General features: G+C 42.3%; 1 protein-coding gene across 2 annotated transcripts in view; it reads left to right on the top strand.

Moving 5' to 3' along the window:
* tmem135.S (transmembrane protein 135 S homeolog) overlaps positions 1-17485 on the top strand; it is a 235215-nt gene that overhangs the window by 51541 nt on the left and 166189 nt on the right. The gene's annotated exons all lie outside the window — the stretch shown is intronic.

Here is a 17485-nt window from a genome sequence, read left to right as displayed (position 1 = left end):
CTAATACATCTTCTAGGCAAAAGGAGCCCCCCTATAAGATATATTGGATCTAACTGTCAATGAATATCTGACACTGATGTATTAGAGCTCACTCTATTAAACTCACCAGACATGTCTCTCTACATGCAGAATTTGTGCAAAAGGCAGTTATTTTGTTAGATTTTGTTTGTACTGGAATCAGTTATTTGAGTGAGCTCTAATACATCTGCTAGAAAAGGAGCCCCCCTATAAGATATATTGGATCTAACTGTCAATGAATATCTGACACCCAACTGCTGCATGAAGACAGAATGAAGAGAAACAGATGCTAAGAGAGGAATAGTGAAGATAAATTTAATTATTCCAGAAACTGTACAGAATTTTTAATTGCTTGTATTTAGAAAGTTTCTTATTTTAGTATGCTGAAGCTTATATTAAATTTTAATTTTCGCAATAGTTCTCCTTTAATAATGAAATAATGTTCAAAACACAGCAATAACTTGTGTTCGTTGTGTGAGTAATGTGCCCAGGAGTTAGTCTTTTATGTTGCACTGGAAGGATTGCCAGTATTCTTTCCCACCTAATGTGTTTGGACATCAGTAAGCCATATGTCTTCTTCTGACCCGTGACCCATCAGTTGCAACTCCTTTTCCATTCTTTCTCATGTTTCCCTGCCTGGCTAGAAGCAGTGTAATTCCAGGCCATTTGTGTTCTACACACAAATCATTTATCAGCTTGGAGTAAGTGAATAATGGCTCAGAGCAGGCACTTTGAGATTAGCTATTATTGATGGAGATCTGAAGGTGAGAAATTATAGAACAAATTGGGCAGAGGGATCACAGACCATAAAAGTGCTGGTCCAGTTGTTTCCCTGCAAACCTTTGATCCCTTTAGATCCTCTAATTTCTCTAATTCCATATCAATATCCACCAATAAAATGTTGCAGTGGCAGTGCACTATGGGGCACACGTGGGCCTCTATAGATATTCAACTTTGTTTGTAGTTAGTTGCCTAAGGGTAGGACTACGCGGATTTTGGAGTGATCCGACGCGCTTCGCAAAAATGCAGGCGTCAAATGTGATATGACGGAAATAAGGTAAGTGAATGCATTGTTGGATGGTGTTGCAGCGTTGATCTGACGCAACACGACTGTCGGATGCAGACGCAGCACGCAGCCATGTTGTTGTTAATTAACCCTCGATATTCGACTAGGAATTAAAATCCTTCGACTTCGAATATCGAAGTTGAAAGATTTAGCGCAGATAGTTCGATCGAACGATCGAAGGATAATTCCTTCGATTGAACGATAAAATCCTTCGAATCGAACGATTCTAAGGATTTTAATCCAACGATCGAAGGAATATCCTTCGATCAAAAAAAGTTAGCCAAGCCTATGGGGACCTTCCCCATAGGCTAACATTGAGTTCGGTAGCTTTTAGATGGCGAACTAGGGGGTTGAAGTTTTTTTTAAAGAGACAGTACTTCGACTATCGAATGGTCGAATAGTCGAACGATTTTTAGTTTGAATCCTTCGATTCGAAGTCGTAGTCGAAGTAGCCCATTCGATGGTCGAATTAGCCCAAAAAAAACTTCGAAATTCGAAGTTTTTTACCTTCGAATCCTTCACTCGAAGTTAGTGAATAGGCCCCTAAGTCTCTTTGCAGTATAAGGCATTAACATATGGGGGGGAATTCACTTCACCTCGGAAGGCTTTGTCACAGTTCGTGCCACTTCGTCAGACATTCATTCGCAGCGCATACGCCAGGGGTGCCCAGACTTTGTTACACAGGGATCTACTCTTGACACTTTGCTGGTGTACCTGTTTGGGCCCATACAGCAGCTTCTCCTGCGTCAGCTCTCTCCCTTGTCGGAAAAATCAAAATGGCGCCGGAGAATCCTTGGGGCAGGTTGCGGTCTACGTCGTGGGCACCCCTGGCATACGATAATTCATCAGAATGCGAAGTTACATCTCGGCAGACAAACGCTGGCGAAGTTTCGCTAGCACGAGCATTTAATAGTGAACTTTCACTAGCGTTCATTTATGCCTAGCGAAATTTCGTTAGTACACTTACGCTTAGGTCAATTTTAATAGGGGGGTACATATAGGTCATATATACGTCTTTATTAGAAATGTTGGAGCAAATGCTTGAAGTAGCCACTTATTATTACAAATGTCCAAGGAAGCAAAATAAAGACAAAAGAGATCCTCTAATGCCCTAGACATGAGCCCACCCTAAACAAATGTGGCCTGCCCCTCAAATGGTTGAAAAAATATCATTATTAAAAAAATGTATTTAACAGTTACAACTTTTAAACACAATTCCACTTTAAAATAGAAAAAACCGCCAACATTTTCTCTTTTATTTAATAACTTTTCGGCATACAGGATATGATGTCAGTGACATAAGACTGAGGAGGATGTAGCATCATCTTATCAGTTCACCAGGTCTAACTTGACGAAGTAGACTCTGGCGAAAGAGGTAATGTACTGTAAAATTCGCACTTTAGTGAAATTAGTAATGATCATTCGCCTGATGGAAAGGTTGCCTGCGAAAGGGCGCGCAACTTTGTTAGCAATAAACTCTTTAGCTAGCGAATTGTCCTCTAAGCTTGTTAGTGAATTAGCGATGTCCCTGAGGATTGGATTTCTGGCGAATTTTCGCTAGCGATGGCCACTTCGCCCTTCAGTAAATTTGCCCCGTAGAGTTATATCACCCTTATATTAACTTATATATAACAAGTGGTGACTGAGGCCATTGTATTGCATTAGGTGTCAGAATCCCCCTCGCTTCCCCCACTGTTTAGACAACTGGAGAGTCCAGATGGTTTTGGGGCTGGGAATGGAGCAGCTTTTCTGAGTTGCTGTAGTGAGTGTTTTGCACTTCCAGCAGTAAAATGTGCAGTTCAACTCATATTCCTCCTTCAGATGGCTAATTGTCCCCCCAATTAGCAGTGTCACTCTACTTTATATTAGCAGGGTATTATATGGGTGATTTGCTATGTCCCTGGATGCAAGTGGACTAGTCCGATTGCCATTTTGGAGTCAGGAAGGAATTTTTCCCCCTCTAAGGCAAATTGGAGAGGCTTCAGATGGGTTTTTTGCCTTCCTCTGGATCAACTGGCAGATAGGTAGTTAATAAAAAAAAAAAGGTTGAACTCGATGGACATGTGTCTTTTTTCAACCTTACTTACTATGTTACTATGTTACTATGTAAGTGCTAAAGCACTAAGATGCACAAAGGCACTCGGTACTCATTTAAAGAGTGCTTGCATCCAAATTAGGTGATGGGTCGGGGACGGGCCCTTTCCAGCCCAAATCCGGCCCTGATAAATGCAGAATTGGTAAACGCAGACGGTGTCGTATTTATGGGGCACACACAGATATCTGTGCCCCATTTTCGAGGGCAGAGACCTATCTATATACATATAGGCTAGTGTAAATCCTACTTTACATTATGACATATATATACCAATATAAACACTAACACCTACATTATACAGGTGTGAGAGACATTATCCGGAAACCCGTTATCCAGAAACTTCCAAATTACGGGAAGGCCATCTCCCATAGACTTCATTTTAATCAATTAATTCTCATTTAAAAAACAAAAGATTTTGTTTTCTTCTGTAATAATAAAACAGTACCTTGTACTTGATCCAAACTAAGACATAATAATTCGTTATTGGAGTCAAAACCTTTTTAAAAAATTTTAAGGGGCTCCTTGTCTTATCCTTGAACTCCTCCAAAATACCCTCCCAGAGGAACAGGCAGTCCTTAAAGGAATTCAGTCATTATTTTTATGATGTAGTTTTTATTTCTAAATGACACTGTTTACACCGCAAATAATTCACTCTACAATATAAAATGTCATTCCTAACCCAAAAGTGTAATTTTTTTAGTTGTAATATTGGTGTGTACAGTGTCGGAATGAGACACCAGGGGCCCACCAAAAACCTTTAGACCATTGGCCCACTCTAAGTATTATTTTCTTCATTTCCTTACTCAACCTCTATTTCCCTATTCTATTTTGTTTACATACTATAACCTATTATTCCATCTATTTAGCCTCTTTGTTTTCATAGAAATGGGGAATGGCCATGAAATAAGCCAAATGTTTAGAAGAAGGAGGGCCCACTGACACCGTGGCCCACCGGGAGTTTTCCTGGTATCCCGGTGGGCCAGTCCGACACTGGGTGTGTAGGTGCATCTCAGGTCATTTGGCCTGGTCATTTGCTTTCAGAAAGAGCCAGCACTTTAAGGTGGCCATACACATAGAGATCCGCTCGTTTGGCGTTTTTATCGGCTCGTGTGTGGCCAGCTTAAGGATGGAACTGCTTTCTGACAGGCTATTGTTTCTCCTACTCAATCTAACTGAATGTGTCGCAGTGGGACATGGATTTTATTATTGAGTGATGTTCTTAGATCTACCAGGCAGCTGTTATCTTGTGTTAGGGAGCTGCTATCTGGTTACCTTCCCATTGTTCTGTTGTTAGGCTGCTGGGTGGGGGGGAGGGGGTGATATCACTCCAATTTGCAGTACAGCAGTAAAGAGTGACTGAAGTTTATCAGAGCACAAGTCAAATGACTGGGGGCAGCTGGGAAACTGACAGTATGTCTAGCCGCATGTCAGATTTCAAAATTAAATATAAAAAAATCTGTTTGGTCTTTTGAGAAATGGATTTCAGTGCACAATTAACTGATGTGTTTTGAAAACAATTTTTTTCCCATGACAGTATCCCTTTAACGTGCAGTTTCTAGAGAGGATTATTTGGCAGTACTGGTCCCCCCATGAAGAGTCCAAGGGACAGAATGGAACGTCTCAACAGGTGCACCCTGTAATGTGGGAGCGGTGTCTGAAATAGCAGCGGGCAGCACACTCAGCATTTCCCATCTCCAAGAAAGTTGCTCTTCCCATGCACCGGGTGTAACTTTCATTAAGGATGGGGATCAGTGTGGATACTTGACAGAGACATCTGTCTCCAGTTACCACATTCTGACTGCATCTGCCTGGGGGTGCACCAGCTGGAACCCCTAGGCAGAATTTAGTGTAGATACCTCTGGGCAAGTTCATTAGCCGGTGTAACTGCTGGAGAGGCAAAGAGATTATCTGAGGCCACTGGGATTTGAAAAAAGCAGCTCTGTCCCTCCTTCACTCACATGTGCTTCTCAGACTCTTTGGCTACCAGTAGGGCCACCATCAGGGGGGCACAGGAGGTACTGTCATACTGGGCCTAAAGGGGGGCCTGGCTATGCTGCACTTTTCGAAATAGCCGGGCAGAAGCCATGCCAAACCTGCTGAATTCCTGAACCGCCAGAGAGCCGAAGTCCGATAGAGCCGAAGTCCGATAGAGCCGAAGTCCGATAGAGCCGAAGTCCGGAAGAGCCGAAGTCCCGAAGAGCCAAAGTCCCAAACAGCCGAAGTCCCAAAGCCACAAAAAGACCCGAAGCCACAAAAGGAGCCAAAGTTGAAGTCCTGAAGCCGCGAAAAACCCAAAGCCACAACAGGAGCTGAAGAGCCAAAGTCCAGAAGAGCCGAAGTCCCAAAGAGCCAAAGTCCAACAGAGCCGAAGCCATAAAAAAAACCAAAGCCACAAAAGGAGCCAAAGTTGAAGTCCTGAAGCCGCAAAAAAACCCGAAGGAGCCGAAGTCCAAAAGCAACGAGTTTGGTTCCTATGAACACCAATTTATTTTTATTTTTTAACTTTATTAAAAGTTAAAACTCTATAGGCCCCTACCACCAATGTTTTTAAAACAATATTCTTTGGGGCCCCAATGTTTCTTTTTAACTTGTAAGGGGGGGCCCTGGTGCCAATGTTTTTTTAAAAAAACTTTTATGGGGGACCCTGGCGCCAATGTTTTTTTTAAACTTATAGGGGGGCTCTGGTCATCAGTTATTTTTTTAACTTGTAGGGGGGCCCTGACCACCAATGTTTTTTAAAAAACTTTTATGGGGAGCCCTGGTGCCATAGTTTTTTTTAACTTAAAAGGGGCCCTGACCATCAATGACTTTTTATAATTTGTGTGTGGGGGAGGGTTACAGTTTTTAGTGCTGATGTCTGTGTGGTCTTTCAACTGTGGGGTGGGTGGGATCTGGGGTGGGGCTTGGGGGCCGGGTGGTTGGGGACCCAGAAAATTTTGCTGTACGCAGCCCTCGTGATTTCAAATGGCAGCCCTGCCTATGTTATGAAACAATGTAGCAGAAGCCGCCTGATTAATGCACCTGGGAAAAGCATATAAGGACCAGAGTTTCCGCAAGGTTTTTTTGGGGGGTTTATATTCCCTTTGCGTCTCACAGTTTAGGAAGAGGCTTGGGAAGAGCTGTTGAGTTGCACAGACTGGCAGATGGAGCAAGGTCACGCTACCCGCTGATTCTCACTTATAAGGTCAATGACATTATCGTGTTGTCGCTCCTTTGACTTGAGAGAATATTTAGCTTCCCAGTCGTTACATATCTATATAAGAGACTGATTGGTTTTCTCTGATCTCCTATTTACTGAATGACAGCGGGAGAGCCTGGTGGAGCCGGAGATCTGTCCAATCTGTCACATAGCACATGACATATTTTAGCCGGGGCGTAGCGCTGGATACTTGCACTCTCTCTCTCTCTCGTACGCTGATTAGCCACCAAGCCTTCAGCAGCAGGAAGGGTGCCGATGGACGGATCTATTTAAGTTATTGGAGTATATACTGGACTAGGTTAGGGATGACATTTATGCGGAGTGATTAGGTTATTCCTACAGGAGCTAAGGCCCTTCAACTGTTATTGAACTACTTCTTCCATCTAGCCCTATGTGTTTGTGATAGGGAAATAGATTGTAAGCTCTACGGTTGAAACTTCAGAGGAAGCAAACCAGTGGCGTAACTAGAGTGCGCCGGGCCCCTCTGCAAAAAAATCTTCAAAGGGGCCTGGAGTAGTGATGTGCTGGTTGGGTTTTACCCGACCTGCACCTGGCCTCCGTGAACCCGCCCTGATGATGTCACAAAAAGGGACAGGGCGACAAAGTGCGTGTTTATTTAAATAGGAAGCTGGCAGACAGGCAGTGCAAGGTGTTGGGTGGGGAGAACAGGAAGAAGAGCTCAACCTGGACCCGCAACTGGAGGTGCGTGGCCGGCCCGCACATCACTAGCCTGGAGCACTCTGATCCCCATCCTCCCGCCCACTTCCTATCCCGCCTCCGCCCTGCCCACATCCCGTCTCTGTCTCAACCCCACCTACTCCCACCTGACTTGCATCTCCCTTCCTCACCGCTTATAAAAAAGGGCCTGTGGAGGAGGTTTTTTTATTAGCTATAAAGGAAGCAGACCCCACAGTCCGTGCCCCTCTGTTGCCCGGGCCCCTCTGTTCCCTGGCCTCCCCTGCGAATGCGGGGTCTGCGGGGCCTCTATAGTTACACCACTGAAGCAGATCCGGCAGTTGCAGAGGAGCCCAGGAGCAATAAAGGTGGTTTACTTTAAAGTTAGATTTTAGTAGGTTGTAGAACAGCCAGTTCTAAGCAACTTTTTAATTGGTCTACATTATTTCTTTTTTATATATAGTTTTTTAATTATTTACCTTCCTCTTCTCGGTCTTTCCAGCTTTCACTAACCCCAGCAGTCAAAAAAAAAAAAAGATTGCGCTGTGCGGCTACAATTTTATTGTTACTTTTTATCACTTGTTATATCCCATTGCGATTCATTTTCCTGCCTCTCGTTCAAATGACTGCCTTGTTGCTGAAGTCATTTCGACCCTAGCAACTATGCTGAGAGTCCCAACTGGAGAGTCGCTGAACAAAAAGTGAAATAGATTAAAAAAAAATACACAAGTAATAAAATATGAAGACCAACTGCAAATTGTCTCAGAATATCACTCTCTACGTCATATGAAAAGTAAACTCAAAGGTGACCAGCAATTTATATATATATATATATATAAACTCAAAGGTGACCAGCAATTTATATATATATATATATATATATATATATATATATATATATATATATATATATATATATATATATAATATATAAATAATATATAAATTGCTGGTCACCTTTGAGTTCATATGACGTAGAGAGTGATATTCTGAGACAATTTGCAGTTGGTCTTCATATTTTATTACTTGTGTATTTTTTGTATATATATATATATATATATATATATATATATATATATATATATATATATATATTGGGAAAACAGTTCACCTCTGGACATTTTGGGGGCCCTAAAAGGAATTTGCCATGGGACCCTGTAACGTCTTGTTACACCACTTGTAAGGGGCATTGCTCATAACAGTGTAAATGGGCCGATATAATCGGCAGACTTATTACTCGGCAGCTTATTGGGCAGTTTATGGGGCTCTCCAATGGGCTTCCCTGAATGATATCTGGCTGTAAGTTGGCTAGATACCGATTGGGTGGGTTTAAAAAACCAATTGGATCAAGGACTGCATCTGTTTGTTGATGCGGCCCTCAATCCGACCGCCCGTCCGTATACTTTTTTTTTGTTTTAACCCGATCGTTGGGCCCTAGGGCCCACGATTGGATCAGCCGTCTACCTCAAGGGGGCATATCGGGCAGAGATCACCTCTTTTTTTTTTTTATGATGTTGACAAACGAGCGGTTCTTCCATTGTATGGCCACCTTAAAGGTGGTGGGAGTTAAAGTTCAGATAGTTGGATTGGATATCACATAAATGCATATTATAGGATATGTAATTTGCAGTATAAACTAGGGATGCACTGAATTCACTATACTGGATTCGGCCGAACCCCCGAATCCTTCGTGAAAGATTCGGCCAAATACCAAACTGAATCAGAATCCTAATTTGCATATGCAAATTAGGGCTAGGAAGGGGAAAACATTTTTTATCTCCTTGTTTTGTGACAATGTGTCATGCAATTTCCCTCCCCGCCAGTAATTTGCATATGCAAATTAGGATTCGGATTTGGTTCGGCCTGGCAGAAGGATTCGGCTGAATCCGAATGCTGCTGAATGAGGCCGAATCCCGAACTGAATCCTGGATTCCCTAGTATTTTCAGGACATCCCTAGTATAAACAAGGACATTACATTCCCTGCCTGGCGCCCTACATTGTTTCTTTCTAAGCACTTGGTTTCTCCCTAGGTGTTAGTGAGTCACCTTGCAGTTTCAGCCTGGTGTAAGCTTTCATTGTTTACTCACTGTCTCACAACAACCTTACTTATTGCCTAATCCCCTTCCAACAAGCCAGCCGGGACTGTTGTGTAGTGGGCCAGGTAGAACAGGACAGGCATAACATGGCATTTATAATATAATGTTTCTTTTGTATACCTGCATCTGGAAATAGCCGAGCTCATTTGCACATACTTTATTTTAACTCTAGAAAACACTTTCCTTCTGACTTTAAGAAGACAATGAATTTCAAATGTTTTTTTTTTAGCTGGAACCCTCTGCCAGATATGACACAGGGACTGGAAAATGTCATTCTCTCTGGCAATACCATGAAGTGAAGACCGTCCCTCTGTAAGAGCAGAGGATGAGTTACTGGCAGCCCCTGTTTCTCCGTCCATGAATTCTGTTAAAGCTTCGGTGCAGGACCGATTCCTTGGAAAAGGAATATTCTGCTTAAAGGAGAGCTAAACCCTTAAAATGAATGTGGCTAAAAATGCCCCATATATTGAACTTACTGCACGAGGCTAAAGTTTGAGCTTGTCAATAGCAGCAATGATCCAGGACTTCAAACTTGTCACAGGGGGTCACCATCTTGGAAAGTGTCTGTGACACTCACATGCTCAGTGGGCTCTGATTGGCTGTTGAGAAGCTAAGCTTAGGGCTCGTCACTAATTATCCAGCAGAAAATGAGCTTCCCCTGTAATATAAGCTGATGCTACAGGTTTGCTGATTATTAAATTCTGATGCTAATTGCACTGGTTTCTGTGCTGCCATGTAGTAATTTTCTGTATTAATTACTAATCAGCCTTATATTGTGACATTTCTATTCTATGTGTACTGTATATTGTGAGTGGGTCCCTAAGCTCAGTAAGTGACAGCAGCACAGAGCATGTGCAGTGAATCAGCAGAAAAGAAGATGGGGAGCTACTGGGGCATCTTTGGAGACACAGATCTTTACTGCTAAAGGGCTGTGGTTGCCTTGGGCTGGTACAGAAGCACAAAACGTAATGTACAACATTTCTACCGGCTTCTTTAGTTAGGCTTTACCATCTCCTGTAAGAAGTGTAAAAATGAACCTTCTCCCAGACACTGTTAAACTGCAGCTCCCTGCATTCCAGTCATTGCCATGGATAGAAAATATTATTGTTTCAACTGCCTGTTGTGCTCCCACAAGCATCAGATGGACACCCCCGGCTGTAAGAAACATGCGGAGTGCAAGAAAGGCCGGAACATACCAATTAACTTGCTGACAGGGTGGTCTCTGCCATTTGTTAACTTTCACCTTTTTTAGAGGGCAGATGCACTTTGCTATTTTGAGTGACAGGTGCCCCTTGCTTCCCATGCTTCTCTCTGCACTCGCCCACCCGTCTGTTCATCCGTTTGTTCATACAGCTTAAAGGGGTTGTTTACTTTTAAATAAACTTTTAGTATGATGTAGAGAGGGATATTCTGAGACAATGTGCAATTGATTTTCATTTATTATTATTTGTGGTTTTTGAGTTATTTCGTTTTTTTATTCAGGAGCTCTCCAGTTTGCATTTTCAGCAGTCTGGTTGCTATGGATCTAAATACCCCTAGCAACCAACCATTGATTTGAATAAGAGACTAGAATATGAATAAGGAAGGGCCTGAATAGAAAGATGAGGCATTAAAAAAAGTAGTCATGTATTCAGGAAAAGAAGTTCAGGAATAATTCGAGCAGCGGTTCCTTAAAATCAAAAAGCTTTATTCCAGGTTGCATTTAAAAACAGTGGACAGGGCTTCACAAGAGACATAGGGGCAAATTCACTAAGATTCGTAGTTGCGCCAGGCGTAACTTCGCCGCACTTCGCCACACTTCGCCAGGCGTAGTTTCGCCAGCCCTCCGCAAATTCACTAAAATCCGAAGTTGCGCATAAGGGTAGCGTAAGGTTGCGAAGTTGCGCTAGCGTTGATTCGCTAAGCGAAGCGAAGTTACGCTAGCGATGGTTAATTTGCATACGGCGCCAAATTCAAATTTCAATGGAGGAATACGTAGAATCACTACAAATGCCTGGGAAACCTTCAAAACATCAAATAAATTTTATTTTGCCCTACACATGTGCCCACTGTATAGTTAAGTTGCCATGAGTCAGGAAATGTAGGGGGGAAGGAGGGGAGCCCCAAAAAAATTTTCAATCTTTTTCAGCCTATCACCCATAATATAGAAAAAACGCCAGCGTTTTTTGGGACTTACAAAAAATTTGAACTTTTTTTGAAGCTATCCCTATCTACTCTATTGCGCTTCACCTGGTCTGAGGTGGCGAAGGAAGTCTAGCATAAAAGGTAGCGTTCAGTACACTGTGCGCGTCAGTGAATTTGCGTAGTTACGTCCGTAGTGAAAATTCGCCAGGCATAAGGGTGCGAAGTAACACTAGCGAATTTATTCCAGCGTTCGTTAGTGAATTTGCGAAGTAACGAAAATGCCCAACGCTAGCGAATTGACGCTAGCGTTAGGCGCTTCGGCGCTTAGTGAATTTGCCCCATAGTTCCTGTTCTATGACAGTGTGGTTGCAAATAAAGGAATAAGTGCGGCTCACCAAAAGTCCTTGTTGGTTTAATTCCACGGGTTATCCTGTGTTCGATATCCCAAATCAATGTATCAATAATGCAATTAGTTGTGGAACAAATCCAGGGCAGCAAGCTCGACTGCAATACTCTTTATTGGGAAGCAGAGTTACACAACATGTTTCGGGCAATGCCCTTTGTCAAGTGTAAAGGAACATTCAAGAAAACAAACATTTAAAACCTCATGTGACTAATCCAGTGCATCATGGGTAAACCATTTCCATTAACCATTTAGTTAACCATTAAGTATAACATTCAATTAAAGTGCATTATACTAAAGTGCAACGTGAATAAATACATTTATCTCAAATACATGAATAAAAATGCATCAAATAACCACTGCATTAATTAACATGACCTCAATCCATATATAATACATAAAAATCATTAAAGTGTTGCGTGTTATTAATCCATTAAAATTCCAATTAATGTAGTGAGTACATATTATTATCCCAATAAATTTCATAAAAATACATTTAAATTTCAGGTAACTGCTTGAACCGGCCTAACCTGTAAGGAAAATAAGGAAAATGCCATTAAGGCCTATCCAATCACTTGCGTTTTGTAACTATGTTGTGCCAATTTGACATTTATATTTGTTTTTGCAACATTGTTCCTACTCTATTATACGCTCACAATTTTTAGCTACAGAAACTTGTATCTATGTATTATCTATTTGAGCAACTATATTGCAAAATTGTTGCAATCAGCGTAACGACAAAAACTAAAAAGTTATTCTCCTGATAGAATGGACTCACCCATACATGATTCAGCTGGAGATCCATGACCTTACGACTAGCTGACTAGTTATACACTATGACAGTGTGGTCACCTGACGCGTTTCATGCCTCGTTCTGGCACTTCATCAGAGGTCCTCAGCCCTGTCCACTGTTTTTAAATGCAACCTGGAATAAATCTTTTTGATTTTAAGGAACCGCTGCTCAAATTATTCCTGAACTTCTTTTCCTGAATACAGGACTGCTAAATGGCTGGAGCGGAGACCAGCGTGTAAAGGAATTAAGGAGAACGGACATGTGAGTTGTATAGGAATTAAAAAAAGTAGCAAAAACAATACATTTTGTAACCCTATAGAGCATTTGTTTTTTTAAAGATGGAAAGAGACTGGTAAGCTGAGCTGCATATTTTGCCCTGTGCATTCATTGCTTATCATCTTATTTGTATTACTGACCCGCTGATGAATGTATTAATTAAAGTAGCACATTGCAATATTGCATACAATGCAGTGCAGGTATGGGATCTGTTACCTGGAAACCTGTTATCCAGAAAGCTCCGAATTACAGAAAGGCCATCTCCCATATAATCGAAAAATCCAAATTTTTAAAAAATGATTTCCTTTTTCTCTGTAATAATACAACAGTAGCTTGTACTTGATCCCAACTAAGATATAATTAATCCTTATTGGAAGCAAAACCAGCCTATTGGGTTTATTCAATGTTTACATGATTTTCTAGCAGACTTAATGTAGAGTCCTGCAGTGGTTCGGGTACCCACGGGTTACCCGGAAAAACCTGCGGGTTGCGGGTGGAATTTCCGGGTGCAGGTATAGACCCGGGTCGGCGGTTCTGCGGGTCGGGCCGCGGGTCTTCTCAATAGCGATTTTTACTCCTTTTTTTCCTGATCACGCCTACTTCCGATGATGTCACTTCCGGTTTACAATGACAGCACTTCCTGATTCTTGATGGTCAGCGGGTTGCGGGTCCGGGTTGTGGATCAGGTACTTCTGGGTCGGTTCGGGTAGCGGGTCCAAGCGGGTAAGAATGCGGGTTACGGTTACGGGTTGCAGATTGCAGCTTGTGGGTACGAGTCCGGTACGGGTTCCAAAAAATGGACCCGCGTAGGACTCTAACTTAAGGTATGAAGATCCAAATTATGGAAAGATCCATTATTAGGAAAACCCCAGGTCCCGAGCATTCTGGATAACAGGTCACATACCTGTACTGCAGTGCCAGCTGCAGTGTGACGTCAAAGATATGCATTTGAACCCCAGGGTATCACTTCAATCTATAGCAAGTATCTTATTGGCAAGCTATTTTTGCTGTTGTATTTTTCTTCACTGACTGTCAAATAGTAACGGCAATTAATTTTACAGCTAATTGGTACTTAGTCTGTCTGCACATGCCTCGTGTGTGAGTCACACACACACTTTATAAATGCGGTTCAAAGCTGCAACGAGTGAGTAAATGCAGATTTTATACCCGAAATACTAATTACAGTTGTTCAAATATCACAGTTGTGCTTTTAGATTGACAGCACTGTGGTAAAGGGAACTGCTCTTTATCAGGACACAGATGGCAGTTTGAACTTGATGGACACGTGTCTGATTCTGCTTTACCCTCCATGCAACCATTCATGGTTTTTGCAGGTTTTTATTGCACTTAGCAGTTGGCATGTAGTGTATCAACAGGGAACCTGAAATAGAATTCGAAAGAGGGGTGCAGCTCCAGTGAAGCCCTAAATGCTTTTAAGTGAAGCGGTAATGAGTGTGGTGTTGAGGAGCAGATTATTAGCAGAGCAGGGGAAGTGGTTTGGGGAGTACTTGGAGATATAGGGCAGGATTGGGAACTATTTTAAAGGAGAACTAAAGCCTAATTAAAGAAGTAGCTAGAAATGTTGTACATGATGTTTTATGCTTCTGTACCAGCCCAAGGCAACCACAGCCCTTTAGCAGTAAAGATCTGTGTCTCCAAAGATGCCCCAGTAGCTCCCCATCTTCTTTTCTGCTGATTCACTGCACATGCTCTGTGCTGCTGTCACTTACTGAGCTTAGGGACCCACTCACAATACAGTACACATAGAATAGAAATGTCACAATATAAGGCTGATTAGTAATTAATACAGATAATTACTACATGGCAGCACAGAAACCAGTGCAATTAGCATCAGAATTTAATAATCAGCAAACCTGTAGCATCAGCTTATATTACAGCCAGGGAAGCTCATTTTCTGCTGGATAATTAGTGACGAGCCCTAAGCTTAGCTTCTCAACAGCCAATCAGAGCCCACTGAGCATGTGAGTGTCACAGACACTTTCCAAGATGGTGACCCCCTGTGACAAGTTTGAAGTCCTGGATCATTGCCATTTTTAGCCATGTTAATTTTTAGGGTTTCATTCTCTTTTAAATGCCAGGTTCTGTAGTTTCAATGTATTCCTGGATGGTAGTAGATGCCAATGTAGGGATTGGAAGACTGGTATGGCATGGAAGCAGTTGGTTTAGGTGTTTATGTCTGGAAGCTGAATTTATGATGGACTGGAGTGGTGACAGCCATTGGTGTTGTAGGCCAATAGGTAGGTCAGTTGGGAAAATGCTTTGGTCAATAGATGAAATAATGAAAGATTGAATAAGAGCTTTGGTGCAATCTTGCATGATGACAAGTCACATGTTGGTAATATTTTATAAGTGAAGCTGGCATTGAATATGAGGCATGGAGGAGATGACAGAACCAAAATCCTCTCCAAAGCACAGTCCTTGGAGAGAGTGGGTGAAAGTGGTGTCATTAATAAGGAGCCTCTGTCAAAGCCTTGAGGAACGTCAACAGAAAGAGCTAAAGGAGAAGATGTTGGAGACACTAAACAAGATATTAAGAAAGGTTTAAGGACACCCACAACAAAGCAGCTTTATGTATGCCAAGGGAATGGAGGGACAAGGGCAGGAGAGGGTGATGAGCATTGGGAATAGCTACTGAGAGATCTAGGAGCTTCAGTGCAGAGAAGTGGTTTTTGATTTTTGCCGCTAGCAGGCTGTCAATGAGTCATGTCAGAGTAGAGAATGTCTGTAGAATGTTGTGGTCGAAACAGAGATTGTAACAAGTCAAGCAAACCATGACCAGAGGGAAACCAGACCAGCTGGTTAAAGGCATTCTGTCATGATTTTGATGATGTAGTTGTTATTTCTAAATTACACTGTTTACATTGCAAATAATTCACTCTACAATATAAAATTCCTGAGCCAGCAAGTGTATTTTTTAGTTGTAATATTGGTGTGTAGGGGCATCTAGGTGCATGTGCTTTCAGATAGAGCCAGCACTTTAGGATGGAACTGCTTTATGGCAGGCTGGTGTTTCTCCTACTCAATGTAACTGAATGTGTCTCAGTGGGACCTGGAATTTACTATTGAGTGCTGTTCTTAAGCTGGCCATAGACGCAAAGATCCGATCGGTCGAATCCTCGAACAATCAGACTTCCCCATCTCCAGACCTGCCATTAACCTTTCAGTTTAAATAAAGTAGTAAAAGAACAGATCAGCCGATGTTCTGCCCCTACAGCAATCGAACGAAAGTTATGTCCGACAAAAATTAGTGACAGTCTCCCACTGAAAAATCGTCCGATCGGCAATACACGCAGAGATATTATCGGCAGCCGACAGAAATCTTTTAACCTGTCCAATCGACCAAACGACCGATCTCCATGGGACAAAAATGACGGGACTCTTCACACATGGTCTGAAAATCGTACAAATCGAGGATTCGTATGATCGGATCTTTGTGTCTATGGCCAGCTTTAGATCTACCAGGCAGCTGTTATCTTGTGTTAGGGAGCTGTTATCTGGTTACCTTCCCATTGTTCTTTTGTTTGGCTGCTGGGGGGAAAAGGGAGGGGGGTGATATCACTCCAACTTGCAGTACAGCAGTAAAGAGTGACTGAAGTTTATCAAAGCACAAATCATATGACTGGGGGCAGCTGAGAAGCTGACAATATGTCTAGCCCCATGTCAGATTTCAAAATTAAATATAAAAAAAATCAGTTTGCTCTTTTGAGAAACGGATTTCAGTGCAGAATTCTGCTGGAGCAGCACTATTAACTGATGTGTTTTGAAACATTTTTTGAAAACATTTTTTCCCATGACAGCAAAGACATGGGATGGAGCCTACTAAGACTGGAAAGATGAAGAGAGGGGGTTTTCATGAAACAGCTGGTATTTAGCAGGTAAAAGTGGTTCAGTTGGCATTAGGGATGCACCGAATCCACTATTTTGGATTCGGCCGAAACCCCGAAATCCTTCCCGAAAAATTCGGCCGAATACCGAATCAAATCCTAATTTGCATATGCATTTGAATTTTTACTTCCTTGTTATATGACAAAAAGTTACACGATTTCCCTCCCCACCCCTAATTTGCATATGCAAATTAGGATTCCAATTCGGTTTGGCCGGGCAGAAGGATTCGGCCGAATCCGAATCCTGCTGAAAAAGGCTGAATCCTGGATTCGGTGCATCCCCAGAAGAAACAAAGGTGGGAGATGCAAATCACCACCCTTAAAAATCTATATTCTCTGGCTTGAGGCCAAGTGCAGGCTCCTGACTGGCGGAAAGTGCAAGTGCCATATTGGGTTGCAAAAGGAACCCCTTAAAATCCCTTTGATGCCAACCAATCTGAATAACTGTACGTCTCGTTATCTGAGAAGCTTGTGGCCTTTTCCAAATGTGTTTTATAAGCGCAGGCAGCCATTACATACATACAACTCACGAGGCTGCTCTGATTGCAAACTGTGTTTAAATGACATACAATCAGATTGTGTCTTGTTGCCAGATTTGGTGGAAGCCTCGCCAGTTTCTGATAATGTTACCCCTACATTCTCCATGAGTCAATTGGATCCGTGGGACATGTCTGGAGCATGAGAAAGTGAACGCTCCTTAAGTCCGCGTCGGTTTGCTTCCCTATCCGATTTCCAGCAAGACCGGTCAATCTCCATGGTAAGGTTTACAGTAAATACGAGACTGGACAGAAGTGTTAAGTGCAAACAAATGCTCTCGTTAATGTAGAATGCGAG

Source organism: Xenopus laevis, chromosome 2S (assembly GCF_017654675.1).
Source record: "Xenopus laevis strain J_2021 chromosome 2S, Xenopus_laevis_v10.1, whole genome shotgun sequence".
Classification (NCBI taxonomy): Eukaryota; Metazoa; Chordata; class Amphibia; order Anura; family Pipidae; genus Xenopus; species Xenopus laevis.
Note: the sequence above shows the minus strand (reverse complement) of the source record. Positions and strands in the feature narration are given on the sequence as shown.